Below are 21,563 nucleotides of genomic sequence, written 5' to 3'. Positions count from 1 at the left end.
ATAAATAAATAAATAAATAAATAAATAAATAAAAACTAGATTATTTGGAGATGATTTCTATGTCTAAATATTGAGTCTCCCCATTCATGGATATGATCTAGCTCTCCATTTATTTAAGGTTACTTTCAGGGCGTCTGAGTGGCTCAGTCAGTTAAATGTCTAACTCTTGATTTCAGCTCAGGTCATGATATCAGAGTCTTGAGATCAAGGCCTCCATCAAGCTCCACACTAGGTCCAGAGCCTGCTTAAGATTCTTTCTCTGACTCCCTCTGTCCCTTATTCCACACTGTCTCTCTCGAAAAAAAAAAACAAAAAACTTCCTTTCATGTCTTTCAATATATTTTATAATTTTCCCTACAAGACTTTTCCACATTTTTGTTTGATTTATTGCTAGGTACCTTATATATATTGTTGAAGAGTTTGTTTTTATTGTAAATTTTATTTTTTCTTAAATAGTCTAATTATTGGCTGATAGTTTAGAGAAATAGAGTAGATTTTAGTTTAACTCTTAATTTCAATCATCTTGAACTCCTTATTAGTTTTAAATTTGTAGATGATTTGGCTCTTCTAAATAAGCAGTCATTATATATGCAAATAATGATAATTATGTTTATTGTTTTATAATATTTATAGATTTTATTTTATTTATTTTAGTATATATTAAATTTATTTATGTTTATGTATTTATTTCCTCCCCCCCAGCTTGCTAGTATAGTTAGCACCTCTTGTGCAGTGTTGAACTGAACAGCAGGCATTGTCAGCAGGCATCCTACCTTGCTTGGATTTTATATGAAATGCCTTTGACTTGTTGTCATCAAGTGTTATATTTTCTTGGGCTTTCAGTGAATAATATCTTTTATCAGGTTAAGAAAGTTTCTTTCTATTTTTGATTTGCTCATAGGTTTTATCAGGAAAGTGTTCTGAATTTTATTAAATACTCCCTCCATCTATGAGATATACTTAAGGATTTTGTCTTTTAATGTGTTAATTGATGCATTAATCACTTTTTCTAAAATTAAACCATCTTTCTAATCTGAGATAACCTCTACTTGATCACAATTTTTAAAATGTTCATTCTAAATTTAATTTACTAATATTTTACTTAAAATTTTTATATTCATGAACGAGACTGGCCTGTAATTTTTCTTACTTATTTTATATCAGGTTTACCTTACCTCATAAAATGAGGTTTAAGAAAGATTATCAGTTTAGGGGTGCCTGGGTGGCTCAGTCACTTAAGCCTCCACCTCTTGGTTTCTGTTCAGGTCATGATCTCATGGGCTGTGGAACTGAGCCCCACATCAGACTCTGTGCTCAGCTGGGAGTCAGCTTAAAGATTCTCTCCCTCTGCGCCTCCCCCCACTAGCTCTCTGGGTCACTCTCTCTCTCTAAAAGAAAAAATAAATGTTTTGAAAAAAGATTATCAGTTTAGTCCCTTCTATGGAAAGGTTGATACAAGATTGGAACTACTTCTACTTTGAAAGTTGGTAACACTTGTCTGAAAGCATCCTGGGTCTGGTTGTGTGTGTGTGTGTGTGTGTGTGAACAGATTTTCACTAGTGATGCAGTTTCTCTCATTAATTTGGTCGAGTCAGGTTTTCTCTTCCTTCCTAAGTAAATGTAAATTACATTTACAGTGAAATGACCATTTTGGCTAGATTTTCAAGTGTACTGCCATAAAAATACTTCTTGATAATTCTCTGCTAAAAAATCTCTACCTTGCTGTAGTTGTGTCTCTTTTTCATTGTCCTTATATAGTCATTTCCCTTTCTCTCTTTTTAAATTAATCTTGCACAAATTTTGTCTCTTTATTGGTTGGTTTTTTTCAAAGAAACAATATTTTATTTTTTAGGATCTCTTTGTCAGTAATTGGCAAATACCCTTGACAGTCAAACAATAAGTTAGGTGGGTATATTATTCTAGATTGGCATTTATTTTCATTCATTCCTTCAAAAATAGTCCATTGATTTCTGTTACTTATTTTTGCTTTTGAGAAGTCTGCTGTTGTCTACTTGTTATCCCTTGATAGGTACTTTATCTTTTCTCTCTGGTTGCTTTCACCACAGTGTAGCTCATCATGGATTTGTTTTTTATTTATCTGGATTTTGTCTTGACCTATAGGAATCATATATTTTATCAGTTCTGGGACATATACAGGCATATATCTTTGAGTATGGATGCTTCCATAATGCTTTTACTGAAATTTATGTTAGACATATTGAGTTTTTTATTATTTTATGTTGTCTCTTAATTTTATATTATCCCTTTATCTCACAGGGCTCCATTCTGAGTTGTTTCCTTAAATCCGTCTTTCAGATCATTGTTTATGTCTTCACCTAAACAGCTACTTTGCCTAGGCATTGAGTTTTTTCATTCAGTTGCTATAGTTTTTGTTTCTAGAGGGTCTATGATCATTTTAATACCATGCTTTCCTTTTCATACAGCTTGTATTCCCTTTCATGTTAGTAATTTAAAACAGTTTAGGGGTTCCTGGCTGACTCAGTTGGTAAAGCATGCAACTCTTTACCTCAGGGTTGTGGGTTCAAACCCCACATTGAATGCAGAGATTACTTAAAAATAAAATCATTTAAAAAAAAGTTAAAAATCTATTATTTTGTTCATTCATTCAAATTCTTTTTTTTTTTTTAAAGATTTTATTTATTTATTCGACAGAGATAGAGACAGCAGCGAGAGAGGGAACACAAGCAGGGGAAGTGGGAGAGGAAGAAGCAGGCTCATAGCGGAGGAGCCTGAAGTGGGGCTCGATCCCATAACGCCGGGATCACGCCCTGAGCCAAAGGCAGATGCTTAACCGCTGTGCCACCCAGGCGCCCCCCATTCATTCAAATTCTTTTATTTATTATGTCTATGATGTGATTCTTCTAGCGGATCATTTCTTCATGTGATTTGTAATTTAGGATTATGAGTTCATCGTCAGCAGGGAATACTATAAAAATGTGTCACCAGAGTGGATATAGCCAACCCTTCAGAGACATTTTGCATTTGTGTTTGCTTAGTGTCCTACAATGTGTCCTCAGGCTAATTTCTTGACTCAGGGTTTCCTACATCATTCACATAGCCCTAATTAGAATTCTGAGTAGATGCTATCTTTTTCTTTCACTTGACATCTTGATAGAGACAGACAGGCATCATTACTGTGTCCATTTGCTCCTACATAGGAAATTAAACCTAAGCTTCTAGGTTACTAAGACTTGCAAGACCCCTTAATGCAAATACGAGTGGATTTGTGTCCTTACCACATTGCTTTTTAGATCTCTCTCTCTTTCTCTTTCACTGTTGCTCGCTCTCTCTCTCTCTCTCTCTTTTTTGCAAGCTCAGTAATGCATTTGAAAGAATGATGTCTTTTTGTCTGTTATTTCTAAGCTTTTTTAGTGGCAAAATGGTCAGGTTTTCTTGAGAAAAGTTTTAGAACAGGAAGTCTTACTTTGGTCTTATGACATTAAAAAAAGTCTAAGAGGGCATTTGGCTGGCTTGTGCAGGGGAGTATGCAACTCTTGATCTTGGGGTTGTGGGTTCAGGCTCCACATTGGGTATGGAGATTACTTAAAAATAAAGTCTTTAAAAAAAGTCTAAGAATTTCACAAATCATATTCGTCGCGCAAAGTGTTCTTGCTAGCTTCTATCGGAATGCAGACTGTCCAAATATCAGCTCGAACATTATTAAACTAATGTAATCCTGACCGTGTTGTGATAGAACTGCTGAAGAATCCATTCCTTTGAACTTCTACCAGAAACTCAGCCACGGCTTGGTGCGTTGGGAATACTGCACGGGTGGTGAGGAGGGGCTGTACCCTACTTTGAGAAAATTTTTGGGGCGTGTTCTATAGGGGAACAAATAATATTTTCTGAAATGGTACAGATGTCTTTTGCTTTTCCTTATTGAGACACCAGAAGTTCATATTTTCTGAAAGGTTCTAATGAAAAGCCCAAAGGCCTTTCTAGCTCTGGACTTCTGTGATTTTTCTACTACCTTGAGACATTTTCCCAACAAATTACATAGCCTGTTTGCAGCTTCGTAACCAAATCTTAGGTATCAAAGGTGTGCGGTCTTCTCAGGACACTCTCTGGTTCTCCTTATCGCTCACCACGGCACCCCAGCAAGTCCATAGATATGAAGTGGATCATATTCAAAATTTTTTGTTTTTAATATTTCTTGATCTTACTTGTCCACATATAATTTTTATGACATGTCAGAGACTACACTCCCAAACAAACAATGAGTTGATTAAAGAGAATGTTGGTTATTGAATGTTATCTAAACATGACAAATTTTGAAATATACACTGTTGGAAGTTTTTATTACTTCCACTGAACATGCTATAATGTTGAGATATTTTGTCCCAAAATCCTCTTTGGAAGCAACAAGTTAGTAATAAGACACAGTTGGAATTAAAACAAAGGCTTCATTTAAAAAATATAGCAAATATTGTTTCAACACTCGATACCCAAAGTTATTTCTGAAGCCTTACCGTATTATTTTAGATTAAATATCTAAAACAAATTATTACAAAAATAAATCCATCTCTTTGTTGAATTTTATTCTGTGTTTGGATTGAGGTGGAGTCAGTTATTTGCTGCATGATCAGACCACAGACGCTGAGTCTTTTTATTTTCTTAATTAAGAATCACTGTTCCAAACCTTTGTCAGTGGTTTACAATGGCAGTAATCCCTACCAAAACAGTTGTTCTTCTAGATTCCAAGTGGTTTGCCAGAACATTAACCTCGACTTGACCCCTCATAGTCACAGGAGACATACACGAGGGTCAATAATCATTTCTAGAAAACTATAGAGCATGGGTTGCCTTCTAGATTATGTAACTTGCCTTTAAAAATAATTAGAACGTGTTTGTCATTTAAAATGACTGGGATCAGCAGGGCTAATGAAAATGTTCAAAGCCTTATCAGTCGGAACACAAGGGCTGGCTCCAGAAAGTGCTGACCTCGAAATTTTTGTCCTGCTTTTGTTGATCCTGTCTGCTGATGCACACGGTCTACTGATGTGTGGCTTGGCATGCCATAGAGACTTATTCATCCATGATATATGTGGAAGGGGCTTCCGGGCCTCTACATGTGCTGGGCCACATTCCTCCAGTTCTCTAACAAAGCTTTTAATTGGCGGCTGTGACTAATGAGCTTGAAGTCCCAGGAGAAATGGAGCCCAGTCTTCCACCACCCATTAAGATGAGCTCAAGCCCCGGGCTTATCAAGCTTGAACCGGGAGAAGCTAGGGCCAAAGGCTTGAGCTAAAGCAGTCACTAAGAGTTTCATAAACTGCATTAATAATCCTTGGCCAGATTAAACTGCACATTTAGTGTTATTACCCGAGCTATCGTAGCCAAGGTCCTTCCTGGCCCTGGTCATTAAAGGCGACATACCTCTTTTCGGGAGAATCCGAATTAACCCTGCTTTACCTGAAGTTTCTCTGAGGCTATTTCTCCAAGTAATCTCCCCTGTCTTTGTGTAGAGAAGCGATCTCATTCTTCCTGAGGTCATGCGGGATGAAGTCAGTGCTGGAGGTGGGCCATAGTGAGCGAGCTGGTGAGAAACGTACAGAAAATCTTGATGCAGATGGTTCTGCCTTAAGATTTCTGTTATTTTTTTTTATTTAAAATTTCAATTGTGTGCCTTGCCTGCAGTGTAATGGAGGAAAAGCGGATTAGAGGAGAAGCAGGACAAAGAACTCATAGCCGTTACCCATTATTTACTGTATTTGGCTGGGAATGTCAAATAAATTAGGTCATTAAAAATCAGTAAGTTGCTGGGACCAGGGAGAGCCTCATGCTCCTTTCCTAAGACCTTAGCACGGATGTTTGAAAGGGCACTTGAAGGTCTCATTTGGCCATTGGTATATTATAGATTTCATACTTCTAAGTGGCGTGAAGTGTCTCTGAAAGCATATTCAATAAAAATACTTTAAAAACTTGGAAGTATACAAAAATTAATTCTTAATTTTAAAACTGTTATATTCTTGCCACTTTTATTGTTGATTTTTATTTTAAACAGCCATCTCTCTACCATATGACTCTCCTGTTTCTTTTTGTGTATAGATCCGTATTCTATCATTTCTACCTATCCATCTCATTTACTTTATAACTCCGTTTACACATTCCTGGAAAATTGGCTTGAACGTCCTTTCATCCTGTCCGGATTGGACATTCAGTCCCCAGTTTTTCACAGAGCTCTTCTTTCTTTCCCCTTTTGTGGCATTCTGTTGGCTCACCATTGCTCTTAAACGGGTCCAGATTCATGATCACAGACCTCATGAGTCTCTGCCCATATACCCTGTCTCCCATTACCTATGGTTCCCCCTGCCTCCTACTCTCACACAAAAAATGTCTCTTCACATTGTTCCCACCTTCGGTGTGTAAGTTACAACTCAACCTTGCAAAGAAAACTTCCTTGATTGAGACTGTTGGTTATTTGAAGTGTTACTGGCGTCAAAGACATGATATAACTTGAGTAGTTATTTCCTATATAAAAACATTGGTAACTGGAATGCAGTAGGAAGGCTATGTCTCATTATCTTGCTAGATACCAGATTATAGGCTATTTTAAGGCAATTACCAGGTTTCATGTCCTGTAGCATCATCTGTGAACCTATGAACCCTTAATTTGCACAATCAATATTATAGCAATTAATGATGGTCGTGGTATCCATCTCTCTAGGTAAAATAAACTTCTAGCAAATAGATACCTAGAACATAGAGTTGGCAGAGTACCATGGGGTCCCTGCGTTATACTTAAAAAATCAAAAATTATACAGAAATAGGTATTCAAGAACCACCCAAAGCAGATAAATCACCCAGCTGCTCATAAAAAGAATATCTGTTGAAATTACCTTTTTATGCACCTAGTGATTGGCATATAGTAAGTTCTCAATAAATATTAGATGTACTGTCATTGGACTATGTTTTCAACACCATGTGATTAATCACCTTCATTAACTTTTCTGGCAATTTTTGTATAACATCTCTAGCTATTTTAGGGTTACCTTAGGAATCCTAAAGGCCATTATGAAATCAGGGCAGCATTGGAGGTCACAAACTTTAACAAAAGTTGAAGTTTCTCAAAACTGATAAGGCAGTGACAACAGTTCTTCTTCATAGAGAAATGAGAAATGAGAGATTACTACATGAATGATTTAGGTAAAACATAAAGAATTATTACAGTTCAGTGCTACTGAATATTGAAACAGATAATAGTGGGAGATACGCCATCACCTTTCTTATATTTTATTCAAAATAGGAGTACATGCCGAGGTCCAAGGTGGATTTGGAGACTGATTTAAGCTCTATGGAGTTAAGATTTTTACACTTCTCAAGAATAGTTACCTTGTTCTTTGATTACATGATGTTTCTTTTGAGTTATTTTTAATTTTAGAACAGTGAAGCAAAGATGTTCAAATTCAACCTTGGAGCTTAATACATCCTATCTTCTGCCAGAGACATTTTACTGATCCTGTGTTATTTAAAGGCCAAGTAGAACTGTTATGGTGAAAATCTGAAAAGAATGTCAGAACTAACACAGGATGGAGATCACATTTTCACAGAAATAATGATTCCAAGTCTTATAATTTAATTTGCATGGTTGAATGAACTTGTCTTTCTCCTACTCCAGAAATACAGCCTACCACATCCTGAACTGCAGCTCTGCAGAAAAGAGGCCAAGTCCCTAGGTTAGAATTCCATAATTATGCCCACTCCACACCTTTATACCCAGGAACAATTTTTTAATTAAAGAGGAATTCTAAGCCTACAAGCCTATTCTTTCTGAGAAAATCATGGGAGAGAGAAAAATGTGCTCTATATATCTCTTAACTAAAAATAAAGTCACTTAACCTAAAAAGCAGTAAGACTTGTATTTCAAGTGGGGGCATGTGAACTGTTGCAGAAAGGGATAGACTGTGTTACCTGGAACTCAGAGAAAATACACTTTTGGCACTTTCTCAGGGGAGTGGAGAAAACTCTTCTTAGGAGAATTTCCCTAGCTTGATTTTCTGAGTATATTCCTAGACTCTAGCCCTCTGTGTTAGCGGGCTTAGTTCAATGATAAACACTCTCCACATTTCGGTGCCTCATCACTATAAAAGTGTGCGTGTTACTCATAACATAGTCCAATGGCATGAGGATGAAGATGGTGTAAGGGCTCTGCTCTAGGTGCTCTGTCAGGACCCCAGGCTACTCACAGTGTATGGCTTTGCTAGCTTCTAGAACCCTTACCTTCTCTGCATTCAGCCGACCAAGTACAGAAAAATCTCAAGGGAATTCCCAGGAGGTCTTCAGGAGCCAGGTCTGAAAGTGGTATATGTCACCACTGTCTCAGCCCATTGGCCAACACTCAACCATATGACCCCCACTAGTGCAAGGGAGACCAAGAAATGAAGTGTAGGTGGATGCCAAGAGGAGACAGAGGAAGATTTGAGGACGACAGCAGCCTCTGTCCCATCTTCAGTAGCTATAAACTGGGGTTAGTTGACAGGGTATGTGAAAATAGCCCCATGGTTGGTCCTGGGTGCTAGCAACTATAAGAAAATATAGGATCAGCATGCCCATTCCAGAAAGCTGTAGCTTTAAGCTCTCTATTAAAGAGAGTGCTCAATTTTAGATGCTGTGAGAGGGATAAGATGAATTGGAGATTGCCTCTGCCCTTAGGCAGAATACAGTCTCCTAAAGGAGTAGGCTATCTGTATAACTAGGTATGTTGTATTTAGTTTGTATGACAGGACATTAAATGGGAAGTTTCTACTGAGGACCCTCCTTCTAACAGATAGGAAATTCCAAAGTGGGCTATCAGATCAAGGTGCAGATTTTCAAAGGAAAATCAAGAAAGCGTTTTATGATCTAAACTTTTGCAGCTACAAAGAGGCTAGGGAAGGTCCCTGAGAGTGAAAGTTGAAAGAAGATTTCATGAGGAGGATTTCTATTTTAAAAAATTAAATTAAAAACAATTTTTGAATCATGCTATGTTTTCTACCTACATCCTTAAGGATGAGGGCTGTGGGATTATCTGCTAATTCATCTAAATTTCAGTATGACTGACTTCAACGGGATCATTTTGAGAACTTGACACCTACCGCCTGAGGTTGGGAGAGGGGATACAGTAGACTCTGTCTGCAATCTGAGAACCTTGGAGGAAGATACGCCATGACTGCTTACCTATTCTGATGGCAGGAGCAAAGGAAAGTCATTGTGCAGTTGAAATGATCCTGCCTTTCGAGTTTGGTCCACCAAAGGATGCACTAGGGGCTTCTTAGATTCTGTCTGATATGGCCACTCAGATGGGTCCTCAGCAGAGAGAAGCCGGAGGTGGACCGCTAGATGCCCAGGGGCTGGGGAGGAAGTCACCAGCTGAGCTAGAGCCGCGCTGCCTGAGTCAGCAAATGAGGAGAAGACCACAGAGCGGGGAACCTCTAAAGAACCCATAAAAGTGGGCTTAGAAAGAGTCAGCATTAAATATTAGCTTTAGGGGCGCCTGTGTGACTCAGTCAGTTAAGTGTCTGACTTTGGCTCAGGTCATGATCTCAGGGTCCTGAGACTGCCCCGAGTTGGGCTCCCCACTCAGCAGGGAGTCTACTTGTCCCTCTCCATCTGTTCCTTCTCCTGCTCATGCCCCCTCTGTCTCTCAAATGAATAAATAAAATCTTTTTTAAAAAATATTAGCCTTGGGGCGCCTGGGTGGCACAGCGGTTAAGCGTCTGCCTTCGGCTCAGGGCGTGATCCCGGCGTTCTGGGATCGAGCCCCACATCAGGCTCCTCCACTATGAGCCTGCTTCTTCCTCTCCCACTCCCCCTGCTGTGGTCCCTCTCTCACTGGCTGTCTCTCTCTCTGCCAAATAAATAAATAAAATCTTTTAAAAAATTAGCCTTAAATATTAAATATTTAAAAATAAGCCTCCTTATGCTTCTATGAGTCAAAAAGATCTTTCTTGTCCCTCTGATCACTCTTCCTTCCTTCAGCTATGAGGACGGAGTTTGGTCAGAAAGAGCAGTGAGTGAAGGAGGATGGGGACGAGAAAGAGAGGACACCAAGTACACTATTCATGTTGGAGACTCTGTGTTGACGGCAGCATTGGCTGGGAGCTGGTAAAGAAGGGAAGAAGGGTGAGCTTTGAGTGATGGTTCAAGTGCTGGTGAATACTGGGTGGGGCATTCTCATTTCTAAATTGAGACTGTGTTTTGTAATCTGCAGAGAACATAGAACGTTTTCTTAACTAGGAGTGATCAAAAAAGTCATAGTTTTGCTGGAGTGTTCAGAGTTTTTGTCGGAGGCAGGGGAAGAGCTAATCCTTTTGCTCAAGCTTAAAGAGACATTGACAGGCAAAAAGAATGTTCTTTTATGACTACAGCTGACAGAGCTGATTTGTTCAATGTGCCATTTATTTTTGAATTCTGGTGGAATGCCCCAGGAGAAATACAAATAAAGTGCTCTGGGAGGTCAAATAGAAAGTGTTTGCTTCTAGCTGGAGTGGAAGTGGAGATTCGGGATGGGCTAGGGAGGATAGGCGGCTGATGGCGCTTTGCTAAAGGCATTTCTAGCAGAGCAAACAACATAAAAGAGCAAGGAATGAGTCCACATAGGTTCATCCTTGGTAGAAAATGTACTGTCCTGTTGAGCGACGTTGATGATGGGGGACACTGTGTGTGTGTGTGTGTGTGTGTGTGTGTGTGTGTGTGTATGTGTTGGGGGGTATGGGAAATCTCTGTACCTCCCTTTCAAATTTGTTGTAAGCCTAAAACTGCTCTAAAAAATTTGTCTTTAAAAAAAGGTATGGAGGGGCACCTGGGTGGCTCAGATGGTTAAGCGTCTGCCTTCAGCTCAGGTCATGATCCCAGGGTCCTGGGATTGAGCCCCGCATTGGGCTCCCTGCTGGGTGGGGAGCCTGCTTCTCCCTCTCCCTCTGCTGTTCCCCCTGCTTGTGCTCTCTCACTCTGTCAAATAAATAAATAAAATCTTTAAAAAAAAAAAATGCACGGAGACAGAAAAAACATAGCCGATGCATATAAAATAGCAATTAGTTCCTTTTGGCTGAAGCCAAGCATGGGGCAATGATGGAAAATAAGGTAGAAAGTGTGGGCTTCCAGCTAGAGTGAAAGGCGTAAGGCGCGCTGGAAACCTCTGCAGGGAGTCTGCATTAAGGCATTAGGGATGAGGCAGGCGACCAGGGCAGAAGGCAAATCCTTGTAGTTAGGCTGACCTTCATGGGAGGTGACCAAATGTCTACCATACAGTGTCCAGTGAGGTATGGGGCATTAATTTTTACCTAGGTAGACAAGGCTGATATCCAAGGAGGTGCTGATGTGATAAACAGGGTGTGAAAACAGGGAACTGTAGGCGGGGGATGATAAATTCAGTAAGTTGTACTCGAGGGTAGTCATTTCATCTTAGAGTGGGTTTGGGAGCGAAATCTATATAGATAGGAAAAGCTGCTTTTCAGACAGGGAGCTCCAACACACCAGTTCTGTGACCTCTGACAAGTGATTTGTCTTCCCGAAGCCTTGGTTTCCCCATCTATGAAGGAGTAGTAGCAATAGATAATAACACAACCCACACAAAGATTGCTCAGCGGGGATGCCTGGCACATTTATAGGGACCAAGAAAAGCTAGCTCCTTTCCCCTTCCTTTAAGGGGAGGAGGATGCAGATTCTTGATAAGCAGATTGCAATTCAGGTTATGACCCCTGCCTCAGTGAGGGAACTAGACAAAATAAATTCAGAAACTACAGCAGATGCTTTTTCATGGACCAAGCCATCAGAGAGAGTAGGGGGAGGTTGTAGGTCAGTGGATGTTCAGATCCCCTCAATACTGAGCTTAGGGCAAGAAACATCCACCCTATGGCAATTTTGAGTCTGTTGGCCTTGGGTGGGATTGGCTAAGGGACTGAGTGGGGCTGAGTTTACAGGTCACAGATCCTCAGTGTCTGGGAGGTGGTCTGGGAGACAGAGGTAAAATGGAAAGTAGGGAGATGTGCAAGCCAAGGAATTTGAACATTGTTCTGATGCATTCACAGACCTTTAAGGAGGGCAAGGCTGGGAGATGGGAGAGACCCGAGATGCTGCGTGCCATGCAGCTGGGTAGATGCCAAGGTGAGCAAGGGGGGCAGCCCAGAGAGTGAGACCAGCAGCCGGAACGGTAAGAGTCAGGACACAGAAGCTCTAGGCACGACTCTGCTGCGAGGCTTTCTGAGCCTTCGTTTCTCTGTCCATCAAATGGACTCAGGGTGACACTTTACTTACCCACAGTCTGTGATCTGAAACTTGGACCGCCCAAAATTCAGCCAAAACAGAAGAGTAAATAAAAATGGTCCTTGAGCAGTCAGTGCCAACATTATTACAAGCTTCACGCTGAAAGCATGGGACAGTAAGTACCCCAGGGCAGCCGATTCATCAGGACTATCTACTTACATGGACGTGGTTTTAATACATCTGACATTGTAGTCAGTCTTCCCAGAGAACTCAAGATGTGTATCAAAGAGGGATTCGAGTGTGAGCTGTTCACAGGAACAAACAGGTGGAGAGCCCACTATAAGGAGGAAATTTTTTAAAAACCAATTGTTATTTTTAAAATAGCAATGTGGATCCAGTTAGTGTAGGGACAAAGAATGTATGTACGTTTCCATATGCTCTGGGGCTTACCTGTATTATGCTGTAGTTTCTGGAATCTGCTAACATAATGAGTAATTAATGCCTGCAAAGATAATTCTCAGTCATCAATAAATGGGGAAATTATGTCCAGAAGCCTCTATTTGTAAATGAAGCAGGGAGGGGACTGGAGTACATTTTTAAACTTCTATTCAAAATTATGGAGTTTTAAAAATTTGGGTCTTTCCAGAGGCAAGTCTTCATTCTATGAACATTCATTTATCTAATATTCGTCTTTTGTAGGTCACAGTACTCTTACGCAAGCCTGCTGTGACTATAAAGTATGCGGGCTGCTTTAAAAAAGACAGGAAACAGATCAGAACACAGTCAAATGAATAGTCGGCCGCCTTGGAAAGCTGTAAACTTTACTTTATGATCCTGCTATTGCTGAAAATATTTTTGTGATTTGTATGTATTTTCTATATAGCCTTTTTCATGAGTTTATGATGATACAAAGACCACACCCTCCTTAATTTAGAATCTCGAGTTATTATTTACAAAGAAAACCACCACCACCAGTGACAACATATGTTAAGCCTGGTTCTTCTAGAAACATTGGCTGAGCACTTAACTCTATACCATAAGAAGGAGACACTGGCTGGCTGTTGAAATTAGTCCAAAAGTGAGGCTGAATTATCCATATTATTCATTTTTCAATGGCTTATGAACACCTTAGACCTGCCCTACAGGTCAAATCGTTGCCCACCATTGAGAAGACTTTTTTAAATGTGCCATAAACTCTAGTGTCAGGGTCCCCAGTGGAGTATCAACAGTGGCTTCAGTGATGACAGCGCCATTAAAAGAAGGTCACTCCTTTCAAGGGGACAGCACTCATTTAATATGTAAATTCTGCCATATTCTTTTTTAAAATGCATGGCATAGAATCACATTTGAGAGAGCATTGACATTAATCCCTCTGCAAAAGTAAAAATATTGCCCCCACCATTATTGTATTGGAGGTTACGATGGAGCCTGAAGATTGTAGAGATTCAAGTTCACCTTTACTGCTGTGGGCAGGATCATAGTTCTCTGCCAGGTGGGTTGAGACGGAATCCTGGCTGGGACCCCACAACTGCAGAAGCCTGGGCTTGCAACAGAGCGTCCCTAGACCCTCGGCAGAGCTCCTTCCCAGCAGTGATTCAGAACAGAGAAGGACACTTTGCAAATAGCATTTATCTTCTGCTCTCCCTACACCTTTTTTGAAAGCCTACACATTTGAGCAAACCTGCTTTTCTTGAGATGTCGAGCATCACAAAGGTGGGCCGAGAGCCAAAACTTTTTGCCCAGACTTTGTTTTAATTTGTTATGAGCTGAGTTCATCTTTTAAGCATGTAGTTTTAAAACATAGAGTAAAATCATATTATTACAGAAAGTATCATAAGTCATTTATAACTCTACCAGGATGTGCCAAGCCTAAACTTGAAAACAGCGAAGACAGTCTGTTGTATTTGGAAGGTTTCAGCATCAAAAATAGCCTATTCATCCTAATAACTATGAAGTATTAAGATTTAATTATCTGTTTATTCCCTTATTAAACTGATGTCATGACATCTTATTAAAAACACTCCTTTTCTACTCATGATCTTAAAAAACAAGGATTTAAGTAGACAGGTCAGGTCATATTCAGCAGTTCTTTCAAATGCACAAATGAATTCTGTTGGGATTTTTTAATTGCAAAGGACGTTCGTCCTATTTTAAATAATACAACTTCAAATACAAAACTGGTACATTCTTAATGTAATCTGAAAAATAGAAGTTAAGAAAAAAATCTAACAATAACCACTATTAAAAATTGGACTTTACCAAAAACTAAAACTTTTGCTTTGCAAAAAAACACTGTTGGGAGAATAAAAAGGTAAACTGTGGAATGGAAGAAAATATGTGCAAATCACGTAGTTGACAGAAGACTTGTATTCTGAATGAATAAAAATCACTTAAAGGTCAACAACAAGAATGCAAACTACCCAATTAAAAAACAGGCAAATGACTTGAACAGACACTGCACCATAAGGCATACATGGATGGCAAATAACCACTCCAAAGGTGTTCAACAGCATAAGTCATCAAGAAAATGCAAATTAAACCATGATAAGATGCCGTAGGCACCTATTAGAATGGATAAAATTTAAAAGACTGACAATACCAAGCGCTGGTGAGAATGTAGGGCAGGTGAGACTCTTATTTACTGCTGGTGGGAATGCAGAACGGTATAGCCACTCACTCCGGAAAGCAGCTTGGCAATTTCTTAGGAGGTTAAAAACACACTTACGACATGATCTAGCAGTCCCGCTTCTACGTGTTTACCCTAGAGAAACGAAAACTTGTGTGCGCACAAAAAGTATTGTACAAATATTCATCGGAGCTTTATTCATAATTTCCGAAACCTGGTAACAGCATAAGGCTTCTTCAAAGGGTAAATGGTTAAAGAAGCTGATACAGACAGGGGGCTAGTCCTCCATAATAATATGGACTGAAGTTTTGATATATACAACAACTCACGTGAATCGTAAAATAGTTATGCTAATCGAAAGAAACCAGATGAAAGAGTTCACCTACTATATGATTCCATTTTTAGGACATTCTCCAAAAGAATAGTGACAAAAAGATAGTGACAAAAGATCAGTGGTTAGGGATCAGAGGATGGTATGACTACAACTGGGTGGCAGGAGAGAATTTCGACGCCCGATATGTTATCCATGTGTTTAAATTCATAGAACCCACGCATACTCACCCCAAAGCCCATCTTAGTGTATGGTAATTTAAAAAAATAAAATAAATCATGAAGTATGCATAGGTACCAGGATGTTTATGAGAAAAACTAATTTTACTATTGAATTATGACAGCATAAATAATTTTAAAGGAGTTCTAGAATTTTAGTTGACCTCATAATATAGGTTACAGAATATTTGAGAGCGATGTTCACAATTCTGCAGGAAAAAAAAAAATGTTTTTCCCTCAGCCCAGGCTTTCTGACTTAGGAATCTTTATTTGTAGTATTCAGGAGCTCATAGAATTTGTCTAGTCAGCCATACTAATCTTTTTCATGTAGTCACTGAAGAGTGCCAACATGTAAAATTTGGTGACAGAAATATTTATTTGATTAAGAAATTAAGTTCTTGTTCAAGGGCCGCCTGAGGGTTCCTTCAGCAATGGTAACAAAATGATCCAATGCACAAATGGGTGGAATGCTTGCCTCCCCAGACTGTAAGTGGGCGGAGGTCTGTGGACAAGATAGAACAATGGAGCAGGTAAAAGACAGCCCCTCGGAACCGAGAGGAATGATTTCTGTGTCAAAGACTATCCCATTCAAAGTAGGGGTTTCCATAATGTTGAAGAATGAGCCTGCCTAGTTGGTGCAGAATTACATAGTGGTGGATTTTCGGGGAGAGAAAAGATGACTTAGGGAGGTACAAATTCTCATTCAAATGAAATGGTTCTCTGCCCTGGCTGTGGACTCGAGCCCCCAGTGATTTGGTGGGAAAGGTTGTTCCAAATCTCCACTGGAGTGTGTTCTAGCTGGAGGACTTGGCTTGGGGGAGGCATCTGGTATCCTCTGAGCTCTGGCATGGGCAACTCCACGCTCGCACCTCTGTGATCTGTGTACTCTCCAGGGACCTCGGTGACTTCGTGGCAGCCACTCTGAGAACTGAGAACTGCTCGATGTCTCTGAGGGGATGTGAAACCTTTGGGTATGGAATTTTGGCTTATTTTTAAAACCACAACTATCTCAATGAAAAATGAGCTTTAGATGTGTAGTAGACAAGAATGGAAATGACTCTTTTTCCCAGAGCACAAGGATTTTTTTTTCAAGATTTTATTTATTGACTTATTTGACAGAGATAGAGACAGAGTGAGCACCAGCAGGGGGAGAGGCAGAGGGAAAGGGAGAAGCAGACTCCCCACAGAGCAAGGAGCCCGATGTGGGGCTCGATGTGGGGCTCTATGTGGGGCTTGATCCCAGAACCCTGGGATCATGACCTGAGCCGAAGGCAGACAGTTAACTGACTGAGCCACCCAGGTGGCCCCACACACACACACAGCACAAGGATTAAAAAAAAAGAGGAAGGAAGAGTTAGCATTGATCTTGCTACAGCATTTAAATATCTGTGTTGGTTGGGTAAAGACTTTATTAGCATTGTTCTTAACCCACAGATGGTATTAGCATTGTAAATTAGCGTTGTTCTTAACCCTCAAATGATTGCAGATGCAAAGGGGCAGATCGTGACTGCAGAGTATTTCCCCTGAATTGAGTCCAGTCACTGGATGGGACAGCTGTGGTCTAATTACATTCAGCCTTGGATCCTTAACAAATACATTTCTGGGGCTCATCGAACTTCAGTGCCGAAGAGTCATAGATGATAAAAGCAGATTGAATCGGTGTCTACTTCTGATCATTTGGAAGGAGCCAAGATCAGCATCCACATATAGTACAAGCTTACATATCTCTTATATTTCCTTTTTAAAGGTTATTTTATTTGACTTATTAAAACTTAGAACCAAGTAACCCATAACCATGATGTTAACATAAAAAATGATTAGATTCTTAGTCTATCCTTAGAGAATCTATTTATTCCATAATATAACTGAACCATGGAAACACCGCCACTCATAACCTTATTTCTCTTGGAAAATGAATTCCAGTATAGAAGGTACACATGTCTCCATCCAGGCAGCTAGAGAAAGGCCCCCTCACACACTCACTGGGCTGCCCACTGGGCAGATTACACATTTCCTGAGGGTATAGACAAAACAGAAACACTGAATATTTTACCCCCTCTCTTAAATTAACATACTGAAACCCTAATCCCCAAAGCCATGGTGTTAGGAGATGGGGCCTTTGGGAGGTAATTAGGTAATGAGGGCAGGGCCCTTATGATTGATTAGTCTGCTTATAAAAGAGACCCCAGAGAGCTAGCTCACCTCTTCCCCCAAGAGAGATTCCACAAGAAGTCAGCAGCCCAGACAAGGGCCCTCACCAGAGCCAGATGATGTTGGTGCCCTGGTCTTGGGCTTCCAGCTTCCAGAACTGTGAGAAATAAACATCTATTGTTTATAAGTCACGCAGTCTCTGGTAGTTTTATTATACCAGCCTGGACAGACTAAGACAAACTTACTTTAAAATAATTTGATAAAAATACTATATATATATATATATATATATATATATATATATATATATATTTCTTTGTAATACAAAGTTTTGAGGCGCTCATGAGAAAAATTGGAATTTTGCTGAACTTTTTTAAGGTTAGCATTACTTTCATATTGAATCATACATAGAGATCACTAGGACCCCTGAAGGTCTTAATCAGGACCTGCTCCCTCCAACCTGTCCTCCTATTCCTTCTTTTGGCAATTCCCATAACCTTGGTCCAGCAGCAGAACCTGAACCTGAGGGTACTTTCCTCAGGGGCCTTAGCAAGCAGTGAGGACTGTGGCAGAGGGGAATGTCATGACATGGAGTGGCAGGCGGGGGACAGGGTTTCTCTCCAGCTCTTCTGTGACCTGGTGCTTGTTATAAGGAATCCAGTAACGGTGGAGCCAGGGGGGCATTGGTACCTCTTCATGAGCTTGCATGGTTCAGAAATTGGGTCCTGCCTTCCTACACATCATATATTTTATGGACTCCAGGGTATTATGGCCATTTCAGAAAGTAAGAGTGTAGGAACTGTTTTGTTGTCTGTTTGTGTTTTGCATTAATGGGGAGGACTCCGTAATGAAAGACCTTCCTCTGGGAAGGTCAGATGATAGAGAGTGAGATTGGATGCAGGCGATCTTGAGAAGTTTCGACAAATGGGAAGCTGACAGAAATCGCATGAGTCTGAGAGAGAAGTAATCTTTGTTGAAGATTTTGAGTTTACAATAGCAAAAATAAATAAATGAACCAACAAGCCAAATTTTAAAATGGGTAGGGGCGCCTGGGTGGCTCAGTCGTTAGGCGTCTGCCTTCGGCTCAGGGCGTGATCCCGGCATTCTGGGATCGAGCCCCACATCGGGCTCCTCCGCTGGGAGCCTGCTTCTTCCTCTCCCACTCCCCCTGCCTGTGTTCCCTCTCTCGCTGGCTGTCTGTCTGTGTCAGATAAATAAATAAAATCTTTTAAAACTAATAATAAATAAATAAAATGCGTAAAGAATGTGAACAGACAGTTCTCCAAAAAAGCCATACAAGTGGATAACAGGTATATTAAAATTGTTCAGTATCGGGGCACCTGGGTCGCTCAGTCGTTAAGCCTCTGCGTTCAGCTCATGATCCCAGCGTTCTGGGATCGAGCCTCACATCGGGCTCCCTGCTCAGCGGCACGCCTGCTTCTCCCTCTCCCACTCCCCCTGCTTCCGTTCCCTCTCTCGCTGCCTCTCTCTCTGTCAATAAATAAATAAAATCTTTTTAAAAAGTAAATAAATAAATAAATAAATAAATAAATAAATAAATAAAATTGTTCGGTATCACTCATCATAAGGGAAATGAACGTCTAAGTTACAGTGAGATATCACCCTTAGCGCTCTTGGGATGACGATTATCAAAAACAAACAAACAAACAAAAATAACAAGTGTTGGTGCGGATGTGGAGGAAAGGGAACCCTGATACACTGTTGGGGGGAGTGTAAATTCGTGCAGCCATTGTGGAAAACAGTATGGAGGTTCCTCAAAAATTTAAAATTGAATTATCATGTGATCCAGGAATCCTATTTCTGGGTATTTGTCTGAAGAAAATGCAATCAGGAACTTGAAGAGGTGTCTGCACACCCATCCCCACTGAAGCATTATCCACACTAGGTAAGATAGAAACCACCGAAATGCCCATCTTCTGATGGAAGAATAAAGAAAATGTGTTCTGTCTATCGATCTATGTATCTATCTATCTATCGATCTTTCTATCTATCTATCTTTCTATCTTTCAATCCATCTATCTTGCTGTTTGTGAGCATATGGACGGACCTGAAGAACATTACGTTAAGTGAAAGAAGTCAGGTACACAAGGATAACTACTGTTGGCTCTCACTTATATGTGGAATCTAAAATAGTCAGGCTCATAGACGCAAAGGGTAATGGTGGTTGCCAGAGGCTGAGGGGAGGAGGAAGAAGGGAGGTGATGGTCAAAGGACATGTTAGTCAGTGTTCTCCAGAGAAACAGAGCCAATAGGACATATAGAGATCTACACAAGAGGAGAGTTATGATAGGAATTGGTTCATGGGATTATGGAGGCCAAGAAATGCCCTGATCTGCCATCTGCAAACTAGAGAGCCAGGAGTGCCAGGGCTGTAATTCAATCTGAGTCTGAAGGCTTTAGAACCAGGGACGCTGAAGGGCAAGAGCAGGAGAGGATGCATGTTGCAGCTCAAGAAAAGAGAACAAATTCGCCCTTTCTTCACCTTTTGCTCTATTCGGGCCCTCAACGGATTGGATGATACCCACTTGCATTGGTGAGGGCCATCATCTTTACTCCGTCTACCAATTCACATGCTAACCTCTTCCAGAAACACCCTCACAGACATACCCAGAAAGAATGTTTTAACAGCTTATCTGGGCACCCCTTGGCCCAGTCAAGTTGACCCATAAAATTAACCATCCCAGCGTACAAAGTTCCAGTTACGCAGGATAAATAAGTTCTGGAAATCGATACAGGCATCAGGCACAATACCTCAGAGGTATTGTGGCTTTGGTTCCAGGCCACTGTAATAAAGCGAATATCGAAATAAAGCCAGTCGAATGAATGTTTTGGTTTCCACTGCATATAAAAGCTATGTTTACACTATACTGTAGTCTATTAAGTGTGTAATAGCATTATGTCTAAAAAAGCCGTGTATATACCGTAAATAAAAATATTCAACTGATAAAAAATGCTAATCACCATCTGAGCTTTCAGCGAGTTAGAATCACTGATTCCAAATCCCCATAACAAATATAATAATAATGAAAGAGTTTGAAATATTCCAAGAATTACCAGAATGTGGCACAGACACACAAAGTGAGCAAATGTTGAGAAAAGGGCATCCATAGACTTGGCCTAGGCAGGGTTGCAACAAACCTTCAGTTTGTAAAAAAAACAAAAACAAAACAAAACAACAACAAAACAAAAAAACCCACAGTATTTGCAAAGCACGATAAAACGAGGTATACCTGCACGGCACAGTACCTGTAGCTAACAGCCCTGTATTGCATACCTAAAATTTGCTAAAAGGGTAAATCTTCTGTTAAGTGTTCTTACCACACACACACACAAATCATAATTATTATAATAAAGGAGGGGGAGGAAACTTTGGGAGGTGACAGATACGTCTGTGGCTTTGGTGGTGATGATGGTTTGATGCTGTATACTTAACCTCCAATTCATTGAGTTGTATATATTAAATACGTACAGATTGTTACATATAAATAGCTCTTCAATAAAGTGGCTTATTGGGTTTGAACTGGAAATTGACCAGAAGCCAAAGTGTGATCCAGATAGTAATAACTAAGGTTTGATTTGGGAGTGTTCAGAAACTAGCCTATTAAAGATGGCAGTGATCTGATTAGGAAAAAAAAAGAGAGAGAGATACACACACAATTTATTTACTGTATTGAAATTAAAATTTGGTCATAACGAGTATTATCCCATTTCTCAGGACTGGGGTCAGTTTACCTGTTAAAGAAGGGAAGTTTCCATTTAGGATCGACTAGAACTTTACGTGTACAGTGGCTTTCCTACCTACAGAGTGTCGAGGGTAATATAATGTGAGCCACATGTATGATTTAAAATTTTCTAGTATCCACATTCAAAAAGTAAAAATAAACTGGTGAAATTAATTTTAATAATATATTTAACCCAATATGTCCAAACTATGAGTTCAGCATGCAATCGATCTTAAAAAGTGTTAATGGAAAAAGTTATTAAAAATGTTAATGAGAAATATCTCATTATC

Source organism: Ursus maritimus, unplaced genomic scaffold (genome assembly GCF_017311325.1).
Source record: "Ursus maritimus isolate PB19 unplaced genomic scaffold, ASM1731132v1 scaffold_31, whole genome shotgun sequence".
Lineage (NCBI taxonomy): Eukaryota > Metazoa > Chordata > Mammalia > Carnivora > Ursidae > Ursus > Ursus maritimus.
Note: the sequence above shows the minus strand (reverse complement) of the source record.